General features: G+C 46.6%; 1 long non-coding RNA gene across 1 annotated transcript; it reads left to right on the top strand.

Moving 5' to 3' along the window:
* The first annotated feature begins 12926 nt into the window (after window positions 1-12926).
* On the top strand, window positions 12927-16183 carry LOC117286554. The gene is made up of 3 exons (XR_004517746.1): window positions 12927-12963; window positions 13880-14021; window positions 16119-16183. It is a non-coding gene; the product is annotated as an uncharacterized LOC117286554 (long non-coding RNA).
* The last annotated feature ends 6122 nt before the right edge of the window (window positions 16184-22305 follow it).

Raw genomic sequence — 22305 nt, 5'->3', positions numbered from 1 at the left:
AAAGGTAGCACAGTATATATTTTCTATACCTTTTAAAATTTGATCTGTCATTAAGTTTATATTAAACTGAAGATATTTTTCCAATAGTGTTGTTGACATTATTTTTTTCTGAGTTATCTGTCCCTCGAGTTTACTTCTTTATATATATATATATATTTGGTATGCAGAAGCAATGTGTGTCATGGAACTGAAAGTCTCTCCCACATAACCAACTATGTGGGCTAGTCAGCAGGGGGCTACTTTAAACATAGCTATGTCTAGCTTTGCCTTAGTATGGTTCTTTGTGTGTGTCGGGGGGTAATGTTTGAGGGAGTTAAGAAAGTATTAGCTTTCCTGTTGCTGGGACAAAATATCTGATAACTTGAAACTTAAGGGAGGAGAGGTTTATTATGGCTCACAGTTTCAGAGGTTTAGTCCATGGTCAGCTGGCTGCAAGGCAGGAACATCACAGTGGAAAGGTATGGTAGAGCAAAGCTGTTTTCTTCATGGCAGCCAGGATGTAGAGCAGAGGAGAAGAGTGTCAGAAAGGAAGGGAACGGGGACCAAATATAATTCCCGAGGTCATACCCCACGATGCTTCCAGACACATTCAGAAGAGTGCTCTACAGGTCTGCTCGGTGCTTCTTAAACCATTCAAGTTGCCAATCAAGATTAACAATCATAAAAGGGATCTGAACACCCAGATCCCATGTGAGACCTTGCTGTGTAGACGCTTTCTAGGATCGAAGTCCTGCTGTAACTACAAGTGCTTCTAAAAAAGTGATTTCCTCTTCACGTACTTCAAGGTGGGACTTTGTTGAGCCCTGTTACGCTATACACGCAGGCACCTCATTTTATCATGCTTTGCTGGTACTGCACTTTTTGCCAATCAAAAGTTGCAACAATGCAACTCTTTATTAGTGCCATTTCTCCAGCAGCACAGCTCACTTTGTGTCTGTGTCACATTTTGGTAATTCCAACACTTCAACTTTTTTATTATTATATTTCTTATAATTTTATATTTTATTTATTTTGTATTATTTGTTTGTTATAATTTTACAATCTTTTCCTTTATTATTATTTCTGTTATGGTGGTCTCTAATCAGCGACCTCTGATATTTCTGTTCTAATTGTTCAGGGGACCATGAATCAAAAGCTGGGAAGATAATGAATTCAAGAGAATACGTGTGTGCGTTCTGATCCCTCCAAGGACTGGCCATTCCTTCCTCCCTCCCTCTCCTGGGACCTCCTTAGTCCCGGAGACACCATATTGGAATTAGGCTGGATAACCAACCTTATGTTGGCTTTTAGGGGATTAAATGAAGAGTTCCACGTCTCTCACTTTAAAAGCAAACACTACAAATAATTGTGCTTAGTGAGGGAGGCATGAGAAAAGCTGAGACAGGCCAACAGGGAGGTTTTCTGTTTTGTTTTGCCACTTAGCTATGGTGTGAATGCAAAGAAACAGTTCTTAGAGGAGGAGCGAGATGGTGGCTAAGATCCTCCAGCAGCCACCCCCCACACAAACTATTTGTACAGACCAAACTGTTTTCAGCCAGGTGAGATATCAGTGTCTAGTTTTAGCCAAATAAGAAAAGATGCATTGGAAAATGCAGGAAGAAAAGAATTAGCTATGTCGCTTCTCCTCCAACTCCAAGCTGTGCGCAGAGAGACGCTTCCTGCTTGGGGAGGAAGAAGGAGCTGAGTTCAGGCCTTAGACTGGAAACCCAGGCCTTTCACAGTGGAATCCAGTGCCATCCATAGCCCTACTCCCTCTGCCCGCAGGTCTGTGCCCATGGCCTGAGGCTAGGCAGCCAAGGGACCGCGATCACCACCTTTCCTCCGGGCCGGTACTCTCAGACCTCTGGACCTGCCCCGGAACCGGACAGAGACCTGTGCCCTGGCAAGGTGAACTTGTGTTTTGCTGGCCATCGTAGTTAGTTGCAGTACAGGCCTGAGTACATCTGACTGTTCGGGTCCTTGTGGCTGAGAGACTCAGGTGTGACCTAGCTCAGCATTCTTGGTGGACTGCCTTCCCCAACATCACCTCAATCTGGGACCGTGGAGCCTGCAGCAAAACTCCATTCCCCAGACATAGCATAGAGGAGTAAGCACAGGACTTTCCCAGGAACTCAGAAACAGGCTAGAGAAAGTTAAAAGCTAATTCTGGGCAGATCCTAATGGCCCCCAACTGCAGGCCAGTGCCAAGGAAGGAGCTTCTGGAGCATCTCCGGATGAGGCAAGGACTCCTGGCCCTGAACATCAAGTTTAAAATTCCCCATTTCTGAAACGGTGACGACACATCGCCGATGGTCTTGCCAAAACCTGGCCCTGTGCTGCCATCTAATGCTGAAATAGTGTACTGCAGACTCGGGACAAACGGCCTGCTTGGGTTTCTGCAAAAACAGACAAAGCAAGACCATGAAGGCTAGGAAAAAATACTTAATTGCACAGGGGATGTTGTACACCACCAAGCATCGAGAAACCCTGGGGCCATGACTTCATCTAGTGCTCAAAATAAAACGCCAGAAATCATCAAGAAATTGAGAAATAAATGCTGGTGAGGCTGAGGTGAAAAAGGAACTCTCCTACGTTGCAGGTGGGAGTATAAACTAGAACAGTCATTATGGAGATCATTGTGGAGATTTCTTAAAGAACTAAAATTAGAAATTTCATGTGACCCAGCTACCCCCTTCGAAGTACCTTCCTCAGAGAGTATAAGTCATCGCACTTCAGCAAAACATGCGTACCAGTGTCCATAGCAGCACAATTTATAATAGCTAAATCCTGGAGGCAGCCTGTCTACCTAACACCAGATGATTGGATAAAGAAAATGCAATATCTCTATATAGTAGACGTTATAGCTTGTGTCTAGATGTCCCCCCAAAACCTCATGAGGTAATAGGTGGGGTTTTTTCAGAGGAAGCTGGATCTAGAGTGTGTGATTACTAATCCGGGTGGCCTACCTACGGTATAAGAAGGAGAAGAAAGAAGCTGCTAAGGTCCCTTGCTTGTTTTGCTACCTTCTGCCCACCATGAACTGTTTCTCCTCTGCGATGCCCCTCTGCTATGTGTCACCCTGCCTTGGAGTCTGCCGATTATGGACCAAAACCTCTGCAATTTGTGAGCCAGATAAACCCTTCCTCCTTTAACTTAGAGTGTTGGGTATTTTGTCTCAGCGATGGAAAAAGTAAGACAATGGAATACTGCTTGGCTATAAAGGACAAATTTGAGACAAAATGGATGCATCTGGAAAATGTAATGTTGAGGGGAAATAAAGCAGACACACAAGCTTAAATAATATATGATATCATTTGTTTGAGCAAGGCAAACAAACAAACAAAAATAAAGATGAATAGAAAGAAACAAGCGGGGGCCAGGGATTTAGCTCAATGGTGCCATTGCCTGCCTCACAAGTGCAAGGTCCCAAGTTCAATCCCCGGTACCAAAAAAGATAAACAAGCAGATCGAATTCTTACAAATGGGAAAGGGGTGCAGGAGACCAAGGTCATGGAGAAGGGGGAGGGGAAATACGGAGGATGAAGATATGCCAGGTACAGGAACCTAATAACCTCAATGAATGTAAAATACGCCATAAACACGAGTTAAGGCTAATAATATCAACAAGGAAGAAAATGGGGAAAGGGAAATTAGAGGAGACGGGAAGGAGGGGGAGGGAAGAGAAAAGTTCTTAAAAAATTAAGACGCATTATATCCACATGCCCACTCTCCAATATGATTGTGAATTGCATGTACTGTAAATGTGATAATAAAAATTGAAAAACAATTTTTAAACCAAGGTGCCAGAAACTGGCCATATAGTACCAGTGCAAACTTTTCAATGGAGAATTTAAAATAGCTGTTTTAAGGAAATCAAATGTACTTCAGGAGAACATAGGGAAATGATTCAGTATCTAACAGAGAGACTTAACAGAGAGATGGAAGCAAGTTTTAAAAGTCAAACAGGAAACTTTGAGCTAAAAACTACACTAAGCAAATTAAAAGTATGATAGAAGGGGTTAGTGGCAGAGCAGAGGACAGAACTACTGAGCTGAAAGACAGGCTGTTTGAAAATACAGAGTTGGAGGAGGAAAGAAAGAGAATAAAGAGGCATGGAGAATGTTTTCAGGAATATGGGAAAGTGCTAAAAGAATATCAGGGTTACTGGGTGCAAGAGAGACTTCAGAAGGCCAAAAGGACAGAAAATGTCCAGAATCTAGGGAAGTGCAGAAACATCCAGACACAAGGAGATCAGAGTCTGTGCCAAGACATAATCGAGCTCTAAAGATGAGTCATAAAGAAAAGATAACACCTAAGTGGGACCCATTGGCCCATCTGCAGGACTAACCTGCCAGGAGAGAGGCATCAGGTTTTTCTCTACAGCAATGAAAGGGGGAAAAAAAAGCAACGATTCTGAAATAACGACACCGTACACACAGCGGAGCTATCCTTAGAAACAAAGGCGAGAAAGAGACTCCCAAAGAGAATCCGGGCCAACACGACTGCATCAGGCCCTCCGTGGGCAATGCCGGCGGGCTGTGTGGTGAGCGCTGTGCTCCCGCTGTCCCCACCCTCAGTGCCACCTGTCCCTGCCCTGTGCTGCCCCCCATGCAGGCAGAGCCGGTGGGGCTGGGAAGGGGACGGGGGCCGGAGATCCTGGCATCAGCTTTGAATTATTTCCAGAGAAGGAAATATTGGAGGAAGATCTTGGAATCCATGGATAAAATGGGGGAAATGGGGATTTCTTCAAGGCGGGTGTCAGAATCTTTTCAGCCACCAGGGAGGAGGCCACGGTGAAAGCGTGGACCTGAAATCCAAAGATGTTTGTCCGCCAAAGAGGAAAACGTCAGCCTGGGGCACTCAGCTCCCCAGCAGCAAAGCGGCCCCTTGGGAGAAAACGTTGCCTTACAGCTGGGGTTAAGCCCTTCTTCGAAAGAGGTTTTCAAGGAGAAACCAAAGTTGTGCTGCCGAAATCCCCGAACTTGTTGAAACCGGCATTGAGACAGATTATGTCCCGCGTGGTCACTCCAGGAGGAGAGACTCCGGCCCTGGACCGGTTCCCCGGAGGCCGCGTTCCCTGGATCAGGACTGGAGGTAGAGCTGGAAGAGGAGAGGGTGAAGCTGCTTCCCTGGGTGTGGGGCCCTCTCCGCCACAGTGTGTTCTCTGCAGAACTTACAGCACGTCTTTTTGAAGGAACGCTCGAGAAGTGCTCCTTTCCTGCTGGCTCAGGGTTAGCCCCCAAGCGGGACTGCATTGAACAGCGGCGCGGCGCCCGGGAGCCCACAGGCAGCCTTTCTTGCTCCTTCTGATCTGCGCTTGGCTTACGCGGAAGAGGAAGGGGTGGGCGCAGGGGCCGCGGTTAACCCCGAACGTCGGTGAGTGTCGGCGGGCAGCAGGAGCCCTTCGGAAGGGAAACCGAAGGCGCGGCTTCGCTCGGGGCCTGGGCACCGGACGCCTCTTCTCTGGGAGCCGCCGGCCACGACCACGGTGAGCAGCGGGTCGCAGCGTCCGTTTCCCCGCCCACAGCTCACAGGTGTTTGGCTCTGCCGGTGCAGCAGGGCCTCTGGGACACCGCAAGGACGTCGGCGGGCAGCAGGAGCCCTTCGGAAGGGAAACCGAAGGCGCGGCTTCGCTCGGGGCCTGGGCACCGGACGCCTCTTCTCTGGGAGCCGCCGGCCACGACCACGGTGAGCAGCGGGTCGCAGCGTCCGTTTCCCCGCCCACAGCTCACAGGTGTTTGGCTCTGCCGGTGCAGCAGGGCCTCTGGGACACCGCAAGGACCCGGGCTTTGCATCTCCGCCGTCACCGGTGTGCACCGCTGAGCCTCTCAGAAGCACAGGGCACGGCTCCGTCTTCTGAGAAGACCCTGTGCGCCTGTGCGCTTGGTTACCAGGATGCGATCTGCTGTTACCCCGCCCAACGGGGTGCTTCGGCAGCGCAGGCCACAGGAGTTCAGGGAAGCCACGAAGACACTCGCCGCTTTAGCTAACTGGGTTGGTGTGTGTGTGTGTGCGTGTGTGTGCGCGTGTGTGTTTTATGGGGGATCGAACTCAGGACCTTGGGCGGTCGCGGTGTCATTGAGCTACTTGCCCCACCCTAGCTAACTGGTTTTTAATGGCTCTTGTAATCGAGGGAGGAATAAAATTTTTTTTTTTTTTTTTTTTTTTTTTTTTTTTTTTTTAACGAAAGACCAGATTATTCATAGCGGATGAGTATTCCAACAGTGTGATTAATGATTGAAGTTGTTTTTTCTAAGAATTTTTCTATAACCTTCCAAAAGTAGTGTTGCTTGTAGTTCTTATAAACCAAGATTTGGCAGTTCAAAGAAAGAAAAGAAAAGACCTCCCTGTAGGAGGAAAAAAGAATAGCGGTAACTTTCTAGGCGCAAAGGCATAATGCAGTTAAGTGTGGTATAGTTTGCAATCGGTCTCCTTTTCTCTCCTGGAAAAGGTATCGTTAAGTAAACCACATTTTCTAAATACTCACTCTTAAATTTTCACACTTATAAAGTCAGTAGTAGAATTTTACTCAAAGGTCCTCAGCATTAATTTTTTAAATGAGTGCTTTAACTTAAAACAGGCATTTGGAGTAGCTACTGCAGTTGTAGTCCTGTGTGGGAATTTTTAAAAGTTGAACCGGGCTGTGGAAACGTTGTTTCGTGTGCCCACTATGAGTTCATGAACCACGAAGAAAAGAAGACTAGAAATGAGACATGGTGTCTGCTGGTGTCGAGGTTACCGTTGAACTATAATTATAATTTGGACGGCAGCATTTGTCTCTTGGTTGTAAACTCTAGCAGCTAAATTGTTAAATATAATTTATAGAATTTCAGCGCTGTTAATTCCTCATGGAAAAAACTGAAACCTAAATTACAAATTTAAAATGTACTGTCCAAGCATTGTGTCCGTGGCTCTCCTGTCACTCATAATAGTGTGTGACACGTCTGGAGTGAGTGCTTTGGGAACGATGACCAAGTTCTAGTGTGTGCTTAGTATTGAACTGAATTTCAGTTCTGTCCTAGACATTTGCGCTACAGTAGCCCAGTGCACTCTGTATCCTCTTGTTAGTGTGCTCTCTGCTGAGGCTGAGTGCTCTCCTTTGTTTCCTTACCAGCTGCTACAGAAGGTCATTTTATATCCCTATGGCTATTGCCTAGCTACGTAAAAGAAAAGCTATGTCTGCAACTTAACTCTGACTGCTCAAGTATGTTTCTGCTTACCTCTTGGAACTAAAAGAAAGCAGACATTAACTAATAAGAAGGAAACACTGTGATGCATAAATTACATTGGTAAGCATCACTGCTTTTGTTTGTTTTGAGACAAGGTCTCACTGTGGAGTCCAGGCTGACCTCAAACCACAGTGATTCTCCTGCCTCAGCCTCCCAAACACTGTGACTACAGGTGTGCTCCACCACACCCAGCAAGAATCACTATGAAGACAAATTCAGAATGTGTAATATTATAAATATGGTGCATAAAGCATTCACATATCTAGTATGAAAACAAAAAACTCAACTAAAAATAGTGGAGTTGAGAACTTCATCCAAACCTTAGAGCATTAGTCACCACGAACAAGTGGGATTCTTTCTAGAATACATGGATTGTTCAATAGATGGCAATCAATGAATATGATACATCACATAAGCACAATGGAGGAGAAAAACCATGTGATCACCTCAAAAGATGCAGAAAAGGCATCCGAGAACACTGAATAACCTTTCACGATAAGAATACTGAAGAAATGAGGTAAGGAGAAGCACATGCAAATGATGTGTATGTAAATGATGTGTATGCAAATAAGGCAGGGAGGGGCGTGTCCTTACGTAAGAAAGACCATATATTAAATGTCAGCAGCAAATGTGACACTGCCAGGGGGCAAGTGAAAGCCTTTTCTCTAATATCCGGAACAGAACAAGGATGCCCACTTTGATCACTTCTATTAGCACTGTCCTGAAAGTCCCAGTCAGGGCAATCAGACAAAGAATGAAATAAAGTGCAAGCAAATGAGAAAAAAAGTCAGGTTGTTACTGTTTGCAGATGACACGATCTTACAGAAAACCCCCAAGACTCCAGCAAAAGCTACTAGAACTCATAGACAAATTCAGCAATACTGCAGGACACAAAGACCCACTTACAATAGGTGCCAAAGCAGAAACAACAGAACAGTAAAACCCTAGGAGTAAATATAACCAAGAAGGCAAAACCTTTGTAATGGAAACTGTAAAACACCCATGAAAGAAGTTGAAGAGGACACACATGCAACATGAGAAGACATCCATGTTCATGGGTTGGAAGTACCAATATTGTTAAAATGACCAATGACTACCTAAAGCAGTTGACAAACTTATGCAACCCCTATCAAAATACCAGTGACATTTTCCACAGAGCTAGGAAAACAATTCTAAAGTTCGTGTGGAACCATGAAACAGTGATAACAACAACAACAACAGAATAGCCAATGTCATCTTTAGCAAAAGGAACAAAGCAGGAGGCATCGTGCTACCTGACTTCAAAATATACAACAAAGCTGTAGTGATCACAACGGCATGGTATTGGCATACAGATGCTACACCAGTGGACGAGAAGAGAAAGCCCGGCAGTGAATCCAGGTAAGTGGGACCTTGATTCACAGACTTAATTTGTTCTACAATTTTGGAAAAGTTGGCCACGTTTGTGTTTGTGTGGGAAAGATGGCCACGGTCATGTCTGTCACCTGATGCAAAGCCTGCAAATAGGAACAAAATTTTGTCAAATGCTTCTGTTTGGGAAACAAATTGTTTGCAACAGAAGCATTCCTGAACCGAGGTATCATTGTACATATGAGCAACCCAATGTAACAGAAAAGTACTAACAATGTGTGTTAGAGAAAGAACATTCTTTTTGACAAACAATGCTAGGAAAACTGGACATTCATATGTAGAAGAATAAAACTAGATCTCTATCATTCACCAGTTACAAAATCAATTCTAAATAGATTAGAGACTTCCATGTGAGGGCCGGGGATTTGGCTCAGTGGTTCCACCACCTACCTCGCAAGTGCAAGGACCGGAGTTCGATCCCTGGTACCGTTAAAAGAAAGAATAAAGAAAGACTATACACTATGAATCTACAAGAAGAAAACATAAGAGAAATGTGTCAGGATATTCTTACGAGCAAAATTTTGTTATGTTTTACAAAATATCAAAAGCACAAAACAACAAAGAACCCCACCACGATTGAAAATGGGAATAGGGCCAGGCACCGTGGATTGGACCTATAGTCCCAGTTACTTGAGAGGCTGAGGCAGGAGGATGGCTTAAGCCTAGAAGTTTGAGTCCAGCTTGGGCAACATAGTGAGACCTTGTCTCTAAGGTTAAAAAAAAAAAAAAAAAAAAAGAAGCAAAAGACCCAAACAGACACTTTTCCCAAGAAAACAAACAATGAACACGTATATGAAAAAGTGCCCAATTTCAGTAATCATCACAGAAGTGGGAATCCACAGCATGAGCTACCACCTCACCGTAGCAAGAGTAGCCATTGTGAGAGGACACTCAGGGTGGCCAGGGTGTGGAGGAGAGGGAATCCTCTCATGATGATACGTAGTATGGCCATTGTGGAAACAGTGTGGAGGCTCTTCAGAAATTTCAGTGTATGACCCAGCCATCTCACTCCTAGGCATTTATCAGAGCAGAGGGAATCAGGATGTCAAAGAGACAGCTGCTCGCCCATGCTCACTGTAGCATGCTTCACACGGAAGCTACCAAAGTGCCCACCAACTGTTGAATGAAAGATGGAATACTATTCAGCGGTTAAAAGGACGAACTCCTGTCGTTTGGGACGATGTAGATAAACCTGGAGATCATTAAGTGAAATAAACCAGGCATAGGAAGAATGCTGCATGATCTGATTCATAGGCAGAATACTGAAAAAGTAGGTCTCATAGAAGTTTAGAGTAGAACTGAGGTTTCCAGGGCCTGGGAGAGTAGGGGCAGGGACAGAGAGTGGATGAATGGATGCTGAGTTATAGTGAGACAGGAGAGGGAAGTTCTGGTGTGTATGTATGGTAGGACCACTACAGGTAGCAATAACATGTACAGCAAAAGGCTAGACGAAAGGAGAAAGAAATGTTTAAGTGGATATACTGAATATGATTTAAATACTGCGGATTGTAGACTGTATCAAAACATCACAAAACCCTATAAATAGGCATGACTTTATTTTTATTTTATTTTATTTTTTTTTGGTACCAGGGATCAAACTCTGGACCTTGTGCTTGTGAAGCAGGTGGCAGAACCACTGAGCTAAATCCCCAGCCCTATCTGGTTTTTTAAAATGAGTTTTATTGGTACATTTTAGGTATACAGTATAATGACACTCATCATTGGGAATTTGGGCTTTTATGTAATTTGTCTTGGTTCTTACTTTTCCCCGCTTATCCCTGCCCTCCCTTCACCCCCTCTACCCTTTCCCTATTTACAGACTCCCTTTCCATTGTTTCGCTTTCTCATAGTAATTCCATTCCCTTCTTTCCTTTCCCCTACCCCTCCCACTTCCCTTTCCCCTTTGTACCTTTTCTTCCTGTTTCTCATAATTTATTATACATTCTGATCCATTCGATATTTACACGTGTGTCCTACTTATTTCACGTAAGAGTATGGCCTCAAGGTGCATCCATTTACTATAAATGTCTCTAGTTTCTCATTCTTTTTTTAATTATTCATTGTTTATTGGTACACAATAGTTTTAGATACACAGTACAGTTACATTCATCATTGGGATCTTGCACCTTTACATGATATATCTTGGTTCTTATTTTTTCCCCATCTGTTTAAAAACATCTGTATCTCTTTAAAAATAGAGAATAAAGTATTTTTAGAGAATAAAAATTGTAAATAAAAATTGTAATTTTTACTTTGACTCAGGGCCTCACTATGCGGTCCAGGCCGGCCTCAAAGTTACTATGTAGCACAGTCAGGCTTTGAATTTGTGGCAATCTTCCTGTCCCCGCCTCCCGAGTACTGGGGTTACAGGCAGAGTTCACTGTCTTTACACTGTGCAGGAATTACACAGACAATATGTTGGCTACAGTTAGTCTCAAGAACAAGACACTATTACTAGGATGGTTCCTTTTGGATGGACTTTATGAACCTGTGGAAAACTGCAGATACTGTACATTGTCTTGGCTGGCTTGGGCTGTTGAACAAAACACCATACACTGAGTGGCTTAAATAACACGAGTTCATTTCTCGCAGTTCTGTAAGGTGGTGCAGTGGATTAACTAATGGGCAACTTGGCCGCCCAGCTGAACCAAGTCAGCAAGGTTCTGGGTGTGGAAGACCCACCTGAGGATTGTTGCCGATGGCATAAGAGAACTGGAGGGGAAGATTGTTTTGGTTGATTTTCCGGGAGAAGCTTGCCTGCTGGTTTTCCTGATGTGAATTCAGCTGTTCTCATTGGCAGAGGCGCTCAGGTCCTCACTATCGCTGGGAATGGCTGCTCTTCTCGTCGTGGGAACTCTGGTTTTTGTCTTGAGCATCGCTTTCTGCTCCAAGCAGATCCCTGAGCCTGGTGGCACAGACCCTTCACCACGCAGGTGCAGACTTTCTGGCTTCCACCCCTGGCCTTTGGGCCTTCCCGGTGCAGGTCCTTGACATGGATTGCACAAGACATTGCTGTGGGCTCCAGGCCTCTGACTGGACTCATGGAGGACACTGCCTTGGGCTCTAGGCCTTCAGCTGGATTTGTGCAGGACATTGGCGTGGATCCAGGCCCTTGGCTGGATTCCTCAGGTCTCTAGTGTGTGGACAGGTCTCCTGCACTCCTCTGCACTGGACTTTTTGGGTGACTAATCCTATAAATCACGCATCCTGTGTTAAATGTATCGCCTTGCCAACCCAGACTACAACAGCTGGAAAGTTTCAGGTCAAGGTGCCAGCGATTCATCTCCTGGCACCATCTCTTCTTGGCTTGCCAGTGGTCGTTTTTTCTTGAACCCTTGCATGGTTCTTCCTCTGTGAGCTGGAGGACAGAGATTTCTCCATCCTGGGGACTGAATCTGGGGCTTCGGCGCTGAGCTCCATCCCAGCCTTTCTTTTTTGAGACTGGATTTTGTTAATTTGATAAGTTGCCTAGGCTGTGCTTGAACTTGTGACCCTCCTGCCTCAGCTTCCTCTTCCCTTTCTTCTAAGGCTACTAATCTCGTCATGAGGGCCCTGTCCCCAGGACCTAATCTAACCCTAACCAGCACCCCATCTCCAAACACCTTTATGCTGGGGGTTAGGCGTCAACATGTGAAGTTTAAAAGCCTTTATTTTTATGGGCCCGTGTTTGCAGTACAGAATGATTACTTTCATTGTGTGTCACTGGTGCACACACACAACACAGCTTCACTCTTGTTCCACCCCCTTTCCCTCGCGCCTCCCCCACCACCTGGCAATGTGGATTTCGTGAGGACCCAAATGTTCTGTCCAAACACTGTAAATTTTTCTCTATGAAGCGAACAGAAGCAGACGTTCAAATGGTTGGGGAGAGGCAACAGCGTCAGGACCTGGGAAAGTGCACGTTGCGAGCACATTAGTCCGATTTGCCTATGACCTTGGCAATGATGTTAAAGCTGAACCAAATTTCAGTAATGAGAGCTACTATTTCTTCACCAGACAGATGTCTGGGTGCCTGACTTTGTTCTTGTTCCCAGTGAGAGAAGTGGCTCTGTGATAATGAAAGCTCAGTCAGAAAGGGGAAATGGAAGGGGCGGGCAGGACCTCTTTTTTGTTGAGTAAATGAATGAATGAAACGTTGAAGTCACTTTACCATTTCAGGTATCTATGCTGACCAGTTTTTTGACACTATGTGCTCGATTGTACATTGCCCTACATTTTAGCAGTTAAACCAACAGGTATCACAGCATTCTCAAAATCAAAGTCGTTTAAACTAACTTTATTTATTTATCTACTTTTTTAGTTTTTGCAGTACTGAGGATCGAACTCAGGACCTTGCGCTCTCAAGGTAGGTGCGGTGCCGCTGAGCTAAACCAACTTTAACTGAGAAACAGATCACCAAGGTTTACTTGGTAGGGTGGGAAGGGAGAAAAAACAGCGAGACCCAACTTTAGTGTAAGCACTTGAAATTCCGGAAGCATTCTCCAAAGATTTTCCTTCCGAGTGTTAAGTACACAGGCGCACAGCACCCTTTTGTACAGGTTGGGCCCTGTTAAACACGGCTGTCCTGCCGGTGGTGGTTACAGTGCAAGGCTGCGGGAAGAGCTCAGGAGGGCATGTGCTTCGCACGTGCAAGGCCCAGATGGGGTCCCCAGCACAAAAGCCAAACCCACCTCTCTACCCCACCCACGCTGGCCGCTAAGGCTTGTGTCCTTACCTTAAGGCCCTTCACGTGAGCCTGTTCGCTTCGTCCTCTCAAAACCTTCTGTAAGGCAGTTGTTAGATTCTCTGATTTAAGGACCGACGAGCCGGCCCAGGGGGTGACGTGTCTCCCCGAAAGATCTCATAGCCGATCTATTATTACACAGCTGATCAAATGCAGGAAGCTGGCTCCAGTGATGAAGACTACAAACCCTCGACCTCAGGAGTAAGGCTCAGGGAGCGAGGAGCCCGCACTGTGTTCCACCCCGTCTTCCCCCTCAGTTACGTCTGTCCATGTGACTTCCACCATTCCTGGCGCTCTTGCTTGGCGAGAAGCTGCAGGCAGGTGCAGTCCAGGGCCCCACATCCACCATCTCAGCACCAGAACAGGATTGACCAAAGTCAAATGTCAGCTCCTACTACATTTGGGGATTTGGGGGGCGGTACCGGTACGAACTCGGGTCCTTGAGCTTGTGAGGCAGGTGGCCGAACCACTGAGCTAAATCCCCGGCCTGAATTGTTGTTTTTTGTGAAATAAATTACTAGTATCTTGCCCTTCCCAGGGTTGACACTTTGCAATTCCAACGAAGGCTGAAGGGTCTCTTCAGATTCTGCTAAGCTTTCGAATTTGCCAAGCCAAAAAAGGAAAAAGAAAAGAAAAAGTGTAGGTGGAGCTGTTTGCAGCCGTTCCTGGCCCCTTTCCAGGTATGCCATGGCTTTGATTGTGTAACCACCCCTCCTTTTTCTTTTTAAAAAACTAGTTATGAAAAAAAAAAACCCAACTAGTTGTGGGTGGCTAACTGTAGAAGCAGTTGCAAAGAATTTCTACATCCAGAGCAAATGCTGTTAACTGAGAGCCATTCTTTCTCAGTGTACACCAGTGATTGTGTTCGTGACCCTAAGGCGTGAGGCCGCACTTGCAATAATCTGCACTTAGAAGATGTGGTGGGATGGTGCACTCCTGTCATCCCGGCTCCTCAGCAGTCAGAGTGCGAGGTCAACTTCGGCAATCTAGCCCAACCCTGTTTGAGAGTAGTAAGACAAGAAGGCTGGGGACGGACGGTGGCCCGGGGCTCCTGACTTCAATCCTCAGTAATGAGGGAAAAAGCCGAAGGTCTGGTAACAGTCCATTAGCATTGCTGTGGAGAGAAACACCACGTACATAGAAAGCAAACTAGAAATATACGCGCGTCCTTTTGCAGAGCAGTTCCACCAGCAGGAACTGAAATGAGACATGCTCACACGTACAAGAAAAGATGTACGTGCAAGATGTTCATTCACGCGGGTGTAGTGGCGCCCGCCTGTGATCCCAGCACTCCGGAGGCTGAGGCAGGAGGATCGCTGTGGGTTTGAGGCCAGCCTGGGCTACATAGTGAGTTCAAGGCCAGCCTGACCTAGAAAGCAAGACACTGTTGCAAAAAAAAAAAAAAAAGTTCATTCAAACACTACTTAGATTACAAGACTAGAAATTCAATGTCCCTCAACTGTGTAGTGAGTAGTTAACAATATGCAGGGCTATGAAGTCATCTTTTAGGCACGAATATGGACAAGTCCTATATATCTTAAGTGTAAAGTATAGAAAAGTAGGCCAGAATCCTCCCTTCTGTGTAACAAGTGGGGGAAAGATGAATATTTCTTCTTACATGTATAGGAACTTCAAAGAACCCTCTAGAAAAGTAAACAAGAAAAATAGTAAAGGTTACCTTGGGGGTGGGAACTGGATGGATGGAAGAGAGTAATAATTATTTTTAAAAATCCTTCGTATTTCTGGTACAAGGGATTGCACCCAGGGCTGCGGGGATGCTAGGCAAACACTCTATTGCCAAGCCGTATCATCAGCCCTTTTTGTTTACATTTAAAAGCTTTTGAGACAGAGTCTTGCCAAGTTGCCCTCAGTTGGGTTCAGGTTAGCCTTGAACTTGCAATCCTCCCGCCTCAGCCTCCCACATAGCTATGATTACATACTTGTGACACCATACCCTGCAGAACATATTTTTGAGCCAGTGGATTATCCGAATGATTTTCAGAAACTGGCTGGGCCTCTAATAGTTTTATGAGCTAGGTTACTCAGATATGGCCTCAACGCAAAGGTTAATGCAAAAAATATAGGGTTGAGTTTGTGGCTGTGCCTCACCCAGTCATGGAAATCAAAGCTCTGGATGTGTCAAGAAATTCTGAGGAAAGTGGCTTTATAAAAGAATTTCATTTAGTTGCTAGAACTCTTCTCTAGGAGGCAGTGAGCCAAAACGGAAAATGTGTTCTTTCCCATTCAATTTAAAATACTTCCGAAGTCTGTCTAAAACCCCTGCATTATGCATTCATAAATCTAAGAAGCATAGGAAAGGCCCAGTACTTGCATTATGGGAAGCATTTTTGTTTTGGTTTGGTTTTTTGAGACAGGGTCATGCTACGTAGTCCAGGCTGGCTGTGAACTAGCAGTGATCTTCCTGCCTCAGCCTCCCCAGTGCTGGGATTTCAGGAATGAACCACCATGCCAGGCATGGGTAACATTTTTCATTGAATTTTAACGTTACAGTGCTGTTTTAACAGTAAACAAATAGTTTCAATGAAACTACTGGTAGTGGGGCACATCCTTCTCGATTGTGGTAGGTTCTTTTACATTTGGAGGTGTTACTGTGCTTTTCGAAGGCCTGAGTTCATCGCCAGCAGGGTTACCTTTCATTCCCCAGATTAAGGTCCTGGACTAGCAAAACCACCTCTGCCCTTTCCTGTAGGATTACCAGGTGGCTAACACTGCACTGTCCACAGACCGAATGAGACTGCCCTCCTTCTCGTCCCCAGGTGGTATGGCTGGTGACTGTCCCGGCTGACACCAAGCAGTGAGGACGCGGAATCTGCATGGGGACAGTTCCTCCTGCTTCGCTTCTCTCTCAAGCCTTCAGATTCGCAGCCCGAGGCTGGCAGGAGTATCTAGCTAGACACAGCCCGTCCTGTTTCGGTATACTCGCTTTCAGTCACTGTGTCAGGTTTCCGACACAAATGTGTCTGGGTTAACTAGAGGGGAAGTGTGCGGTGACGCGGCCTTGGCCACGAATCGCAAACATCCAGTGGCCTCTTCCCAGGGCTCATCTTTGCTGGACACTTGGTGCTCCAGAGCGGTGGGGGTGCAGTAGGAACTGGAGTGGAGCTGGTCTCAAATGCAGTTTCCTGCCAAGTGTGGTGGCACACGTCTGTAATCCCAGCACTTGAGAGGCTGAGGCAGGAGGGTTGCTGAGAGTTCAAGACCAGCCTGGAACAGGGAGACCTTGACCACCCATCCCCCAAAAAGCTGCTTCTTTTCCTTGCTGTGAGCCTGCAAAGACACCAAGAGGTTACCTGCGGCCACCTTGGCATCTGAGAGGAACAAATGTGATGGCAGAGAGCTGGGTGCTGGTTTAAGAGATGCTCAATAAATGATTTCCTCTTCCCCTTTTCTTTTCCTCCTGTCCTTCAGAAAACTTTGTCTATATTCTTTCCATCATTTCTGCGCCTTTAATGGTTACCTAGTCACGAGCAACTTCATTTCCTGCCACCAACCTGGACCTTTCCGCCGTGGGCTTCCCTGGTCACGGCCGACTTCGGCACGCACTATCCACAGCCCGTCCCTTCCCGGATCTGCTTCTCCCGTTTGGCTTTCTCCTTTCTTCGTGGCATGCCCTCTGCCTCCATTACATGGGCTCTGCGTCTCAGTCATCTTTAAATTCTTTCCCTTCTCCCCCTCTTGCCGAGTCAGGTACCAGTAAAGACTGCACATGCCATTTCCCCAGCTTGCCCCAGGCCCCAAGGGACAAAGGGATGCTCGCGTCACCGGGCTCCAGGCACCACTCGCAGGGGCAGAGCGAAATCCAGGCGAGCTGTCACGGCTCTCGTCAGCTGCTGTGTTTTTCTCCCACCCAGGCTGCCTCAGGTTCTGTGGGATCTTTGCATCTGTGTCCTCTTCCTCACCACTGCTCCCTGCAAAATGCAGGGGACCTTGTCCCCCTATTTGCAATCGGTGTGCAGGAAAATTGGCTCAGACTGGGAACACGTGGTTGGTAGTGTAGCCAGCGCTGCCTGGGAGGTAATTTTTCGTTATTAGAAAACAAACCCAGCACACTTTAAATCATGATATGCATTGCAAGAAAACCAACCCCTGAGGCTGGGGATTTAGCTCAGCGGTTTGGTGGCCTGCCTCACAAGCCCAAGGATCCGAGTTCAATCCCCAGAACAAAAAACAAACAAACAAACAAACAAACAAACAAAAACCAACCCCTCACCCCAGTTGAAGCTCAATAAAGGAACGATACCCCCTTGAGGTCAGAAAACAGAAAGCTCTCCAGAAGTACCTCTTTATTCCCTCCTGAGCACTACCCGTCAAAATGACTTCCTTTCTTGGGCTGGGGATTTAGTTCAGTGCTTCTGCCACCTGCCTCACAAGCACAAGGGCCCCAAGTTTGATCCCTGGTACCAAAAAAAAAAAATCATTTGGTTTTGCCTGGTTCTTGAACTTTGAATTTCCCAAAGTGGCTGTAACAGTAAATATCCCAGTTGGCAGCTGCTGAAACTCTGGGCCAACATTTGGTATTTTCTAGCTTTTCCATTTTAGCCATAGCTGGGTGACAGTATCTGCAGTTTTAATGTGAACTTCTCTAACAACTAGAAAAGCTGAGCTCCTTATGCTTACTGGCGATGTAGACACCTTTTGTGATGTAACTATTAAAACCTCTTCCCCATTTTTTTGGCAGTTCTGGGATTGAACTCAGGACCTTGCGCTTGTGAAGCAGGTACAGTGCCACTGAGCTAAGTCCCCAGCCCTCTTACCCATCTTTCTACAGGGCTATTTTTATTAATCTGTGGGATTCTTATAACATTTTTAGATAGGGAGGAGACCTCTATCTCCATTGAAGAAATGGATTTGCCTGATGCTGTTGGAATACCGCCAGATTCCCTTATTCTGGCTACCAAGTTCTTCCCTGGGAAGAAACGCTGTCGACATTATGTGTCCTCTGTATCGTTTGTGCGGGCAAATCTACTAGATATTGAACACATGGTGGTGTTAAAAAAAATGTGGCCAGGAATGCTGCTTTGAAAGAGACCTGTACTGGAATCCTGCCTCCAAGATTTAAGAGCTTAGTGACTTTAGCTGGGCGTGGTGGCGCACGCCTGTAATCCCAGCACCTGGGAGGCTGAGGCTCGCTCAGAGTTCAAGACCAGCCTGGGCTACATAGTGAGTTCCAGGTCAGTCTCACTACATAGTGAGACCCTGTCTCAAATCCCTTCTTTCCCAAAAAAAGCGCTTAGTAACTTTAGGCAAGTCCGCTTATTTTAGCCTGTTTCCTCACGGGAAAGATCGAGCCAATAATGCCTACTTTATAGAATGGTGAGGACTAAACGAGACAACATACGTAACAGGCTAATCGCAGTGGCTGGCACCATGCAGGCATTTCGCAGATGGGAGCTATTACAGAAAACGAGGTGTCCACTTCTTAGAGCTCTGGCGGTTCTCACTATGAAGTAAAAACTTTATAAGTCTGGGAATTTGGTCCTTTGGATTCCCTTTGTCCTAACACTTCTAAAGCAGCAGGAAAGATGATACTTTGATAAAACATGATAAATATTCCTAGAGAAGGGAATTAAAAAGGAAAGATGTACACACGACCCCAGATTTGTAGTGGATCCAAGAATAGTGTCAGATGGCTGTTAAGTTTCCGCAGCGACATGGGTGGTGACGGTGTCTACAGGCTGGTGGTGGCCCATGGACCACCCCTCCTGGGTACTGCCCCGGAGCCTCACTACCAATTCAGAGCCCACGGGGCCAAGTCTAAGCAGGGGAGGGGTTGCTCTTGGCCATCTAGTGACCTTTCTGACCTTCAGCATAACACTGTAAGGGACCTTCCTTCAAAGCCACCTCTTGCGCACCCTGTCAGCATCCACAGCTTCTGGCCTGGTTCCAAATAATTTTGAGGTCAGACTCTGTATTACTCTGTTACGACTTCACTGCCAATACAGCAGCAACTAGCAAGCACCACCTGAAATGTGGCTCATTTAGGAATTGAATTTTTTTTGCTACAGGGGACCGAACTTGGGTCCTTGCGCTTGTGAAGCAGGTGGCAGAACTAGAGCTAAATCCCTGGCCCTTTTTATTCTTTAAAATTAAAATACTATCACATGATTCAATTACCACTTTTTTTTTCTTGTTTGTGATCCTGGTGAACCCAGGGACTCACAGGTGGTAGGCCCTTTACCACTGAGTCCATTTGCAACCTTTTAGAGAATTTTAAAAATGGGCCTTGATTTGCAGCCTTACCGCCTCAGCCTCCTAGGCAGCTGGGATTACAGGCACCACCACAACCCCTAGGCTTGCAAAACTTCTAAGTATGTTGAAATGAGTTTTCAACGGCAAATTTTATGAAGTACTGAGATAAGCTAGATAAGTACAAAACATCAGATTTCAAACAGAAATGAGAAAAAGAATGTAAAACATTAAAAATGTTTAATCATTTTTATATTGATTGATCCCATGTGAAATGATGGTGGGATATACTAAAACTGCGTGCTTTCCCTTTTTAATTGTGGCTGCTTTACAGCTGTATGCGCAGCTTCGTACCTTTCTATGGACTGTGCTGCCTGCACAACTAAAACCCCAAACCTCATGTCACTGCTGCTCCTCCGTTTTCATCTCCTGCTACTCTCCTAACCTATGTGATGGTTTTTGTTTTGTTTTTTTGAGATAGCATCTCACTGTGTAGCCCAGGCTGGCCCGGCACTCACAGCGACCCTCCTGCCTCAACCTCCGAGTGCTGGGATGACACGTGCGCCACGATGCCCGGCTCTATGGATTAATCTTACTGAGGCCGCAGACCTCATCTCCTACCATCCCTTCCTTTTTTTTTCTTTCTGAGGTATTGGCAATGGACTCAGGGCCTCTACAATGGGCTGCATTCCACCCCTTTTAAAAAAATGTTTATTTTATGGTACTGGGGATTGAACTCAGGTCCTTGTGCTTGCAAGGCAGACAGTGGAACCACTGAGCTAAATCCCCGGCCCTCCTTTTTATTTTTTAATTGTGAGGCAGGGTCTCGTTAAATTGCTAAAGCTGGGTTCCACCTTGCCATCCTCCTGCCTCAGCCTCCTACTGCTGGGATTGCGACCATCTCCATCCCTTTGTTCTCTAGACTTCAGCCACACTGGCCTCTTACACAATAAACTCCTTCATGCCCTAGAGCCCTTCGCCCTGCTGTCCCCTTTCATTTTCTGCACAGCCCTGACCTCTTCCCAGCTGGGGCTCAGCTCAGAGATCATCTCTGAAAGCCCTCCTGCACTTCTCACCAGGTCCTGAAGGTCTGCTCTCTGGCCCTGGGAAGAGCTCTGTCCAGTGTGCTGCCTTTTCTTTGTGCACTTACTCGCCTTTGGCCCTCCCCGGCAGCGGGCACTGGAAGCCTCTTGCTGTGGCGGCAGCTCTTCCAGTGTGAGGATGCGGGAATGCCCAGCACTGGCTGGACTCATCGGGTGGCCCGCACACAGGCTCTTCAAATTCTACCTGCTCAAAATGGGGCCTCTGTCCTCGTTGACCACCTCGTGCAGACAGGGTCCAGGGGCTGCGCTGACGCCCTGGCAGCACCTCTGTCGCCCGCCCTCCTTTCAGCCACTCCTCGAACCACATCTCCGACTCTCAGTAACTGCGTGGCTTTCTTCACCCTCCTTGCCGTGACCTCGGCCCAAGCTGCCATTCTCCTTCTCCCAACACTTTTCCTTGCCTTGGATTTTTGTGTACTAGTCGGCTGCCAAAAAAATGCAATTTCAGCCACGTTTTTACTTAAAAATGATTCAGCGGCCAGGGACTTTTCTCAGAGGTTCCAGCACCTGCCTTGCAAGCACAAGGGCCGAGTGCGATCCTCAGTACCAAAAAAAAAAAAAAGATTCAGCAGCCTTCTCCGGCTCAGGCACCAGTTTCTGCACAGGGCCTGGAGGACCAGACTCCTCTCGGGGAACCTCTGGGCCCCCTGAGCAGCAGTGTCTTGCGCACCCACCTGCCACCCCGCTGACTGGAAGGCTGTCCCCAGCTCCCTTCTTGAAGCTTCTGGTTCTCCAGGGCTGGGAGCACAGGGTTCCTCCTGCGGATGCTACTGTTCACGTCACCACCAAGATCAAGGAGGGCACACAAGGATTTGTAGCAATCATGAGCTGAAAGTTCACTCGAGCTCGGTGTTAAAAGTATGGCATCAAAACCCTAACAGTTGTTTTCACCAACTGAGGTGTTGGAAATATTGAATCAAGAGAAAGCACACCATGGCTCCCGTGTTACCTGCTTAGTTCTATTTTAGGCAAAATCCTTTAGTAAGTTACAGGAGGACTACAAATCTTCACTGCATCAACATCATGCAGGGAACGGTGGGGCCAGAAAGATTACTTATCTGGGGCCACACAAAGCAGCGTGCAGCACGGATTCATTTATCCTCGTCGGCTCCTCTCGAGCACTCTTGGCTCGGGCTCAAAGATTCCCCACACGGAGACACAGGATGCCAACAATTCCACGGTTAGGAGGTGAGCAGACTCCCCGTTACAACCTAACAGTGTGCAGTTACTCCGCAAATCACATGTGCACTGAATCCATGAGGTTCTTCCTTTGCAAATCACTTCCGAATAAACTCTTGCTATTTAAAACACAACACGACAAAACCCCTGACATTCCTGATATGGAAAAACAGAATATCGGACGTGACAGTAAATCCAAGGAATTCAGCGAGCACCATCAGAACGATTTAAATACAAAAAGCTAAGCCAGACAGGGTGGTGCACGCCTGTAATCCCAGCACTCTCGGGGGCCTAGGATCAGAAGTTCAACCTGGGCCTGGGCAACTTACCGGGTCCCGGTGTTAAAAGAAAAAAGGGCAGGGGATGTCGCTCAGGGCGAGAGCGTAGGGTTCAATCCTCCACCAAGAAAAAGCTAAAGCAACACTGCCATGTCCTGCTCCGTTCCCCAGGCCATGCTGAGCTCCTCCCGTCCCCG

The sequence above is a fragment of the Fukomys damarensis genome, unplaced genomic scaffold (genome assembly GCF_012274545.1).
Source record: "Fukomys damarensis isolate Sample0158 unplaced genomic scaffold, DMR_v1.0_HiC HiC_scaffold_17, whole genome shotgun sequence".
Classification (NCBI taxonomy): Eukaryota; Metazoa; Chordata; class Mammalia; order Rodentia; family Bathyergidae; genus Fukomys; species Fukomys damarensis.
The sequence above is the reverse complement of the archived record's forward strand: the minus strand, read 5'-3'. Positions and strand labels throughout refer to the sequence as shown.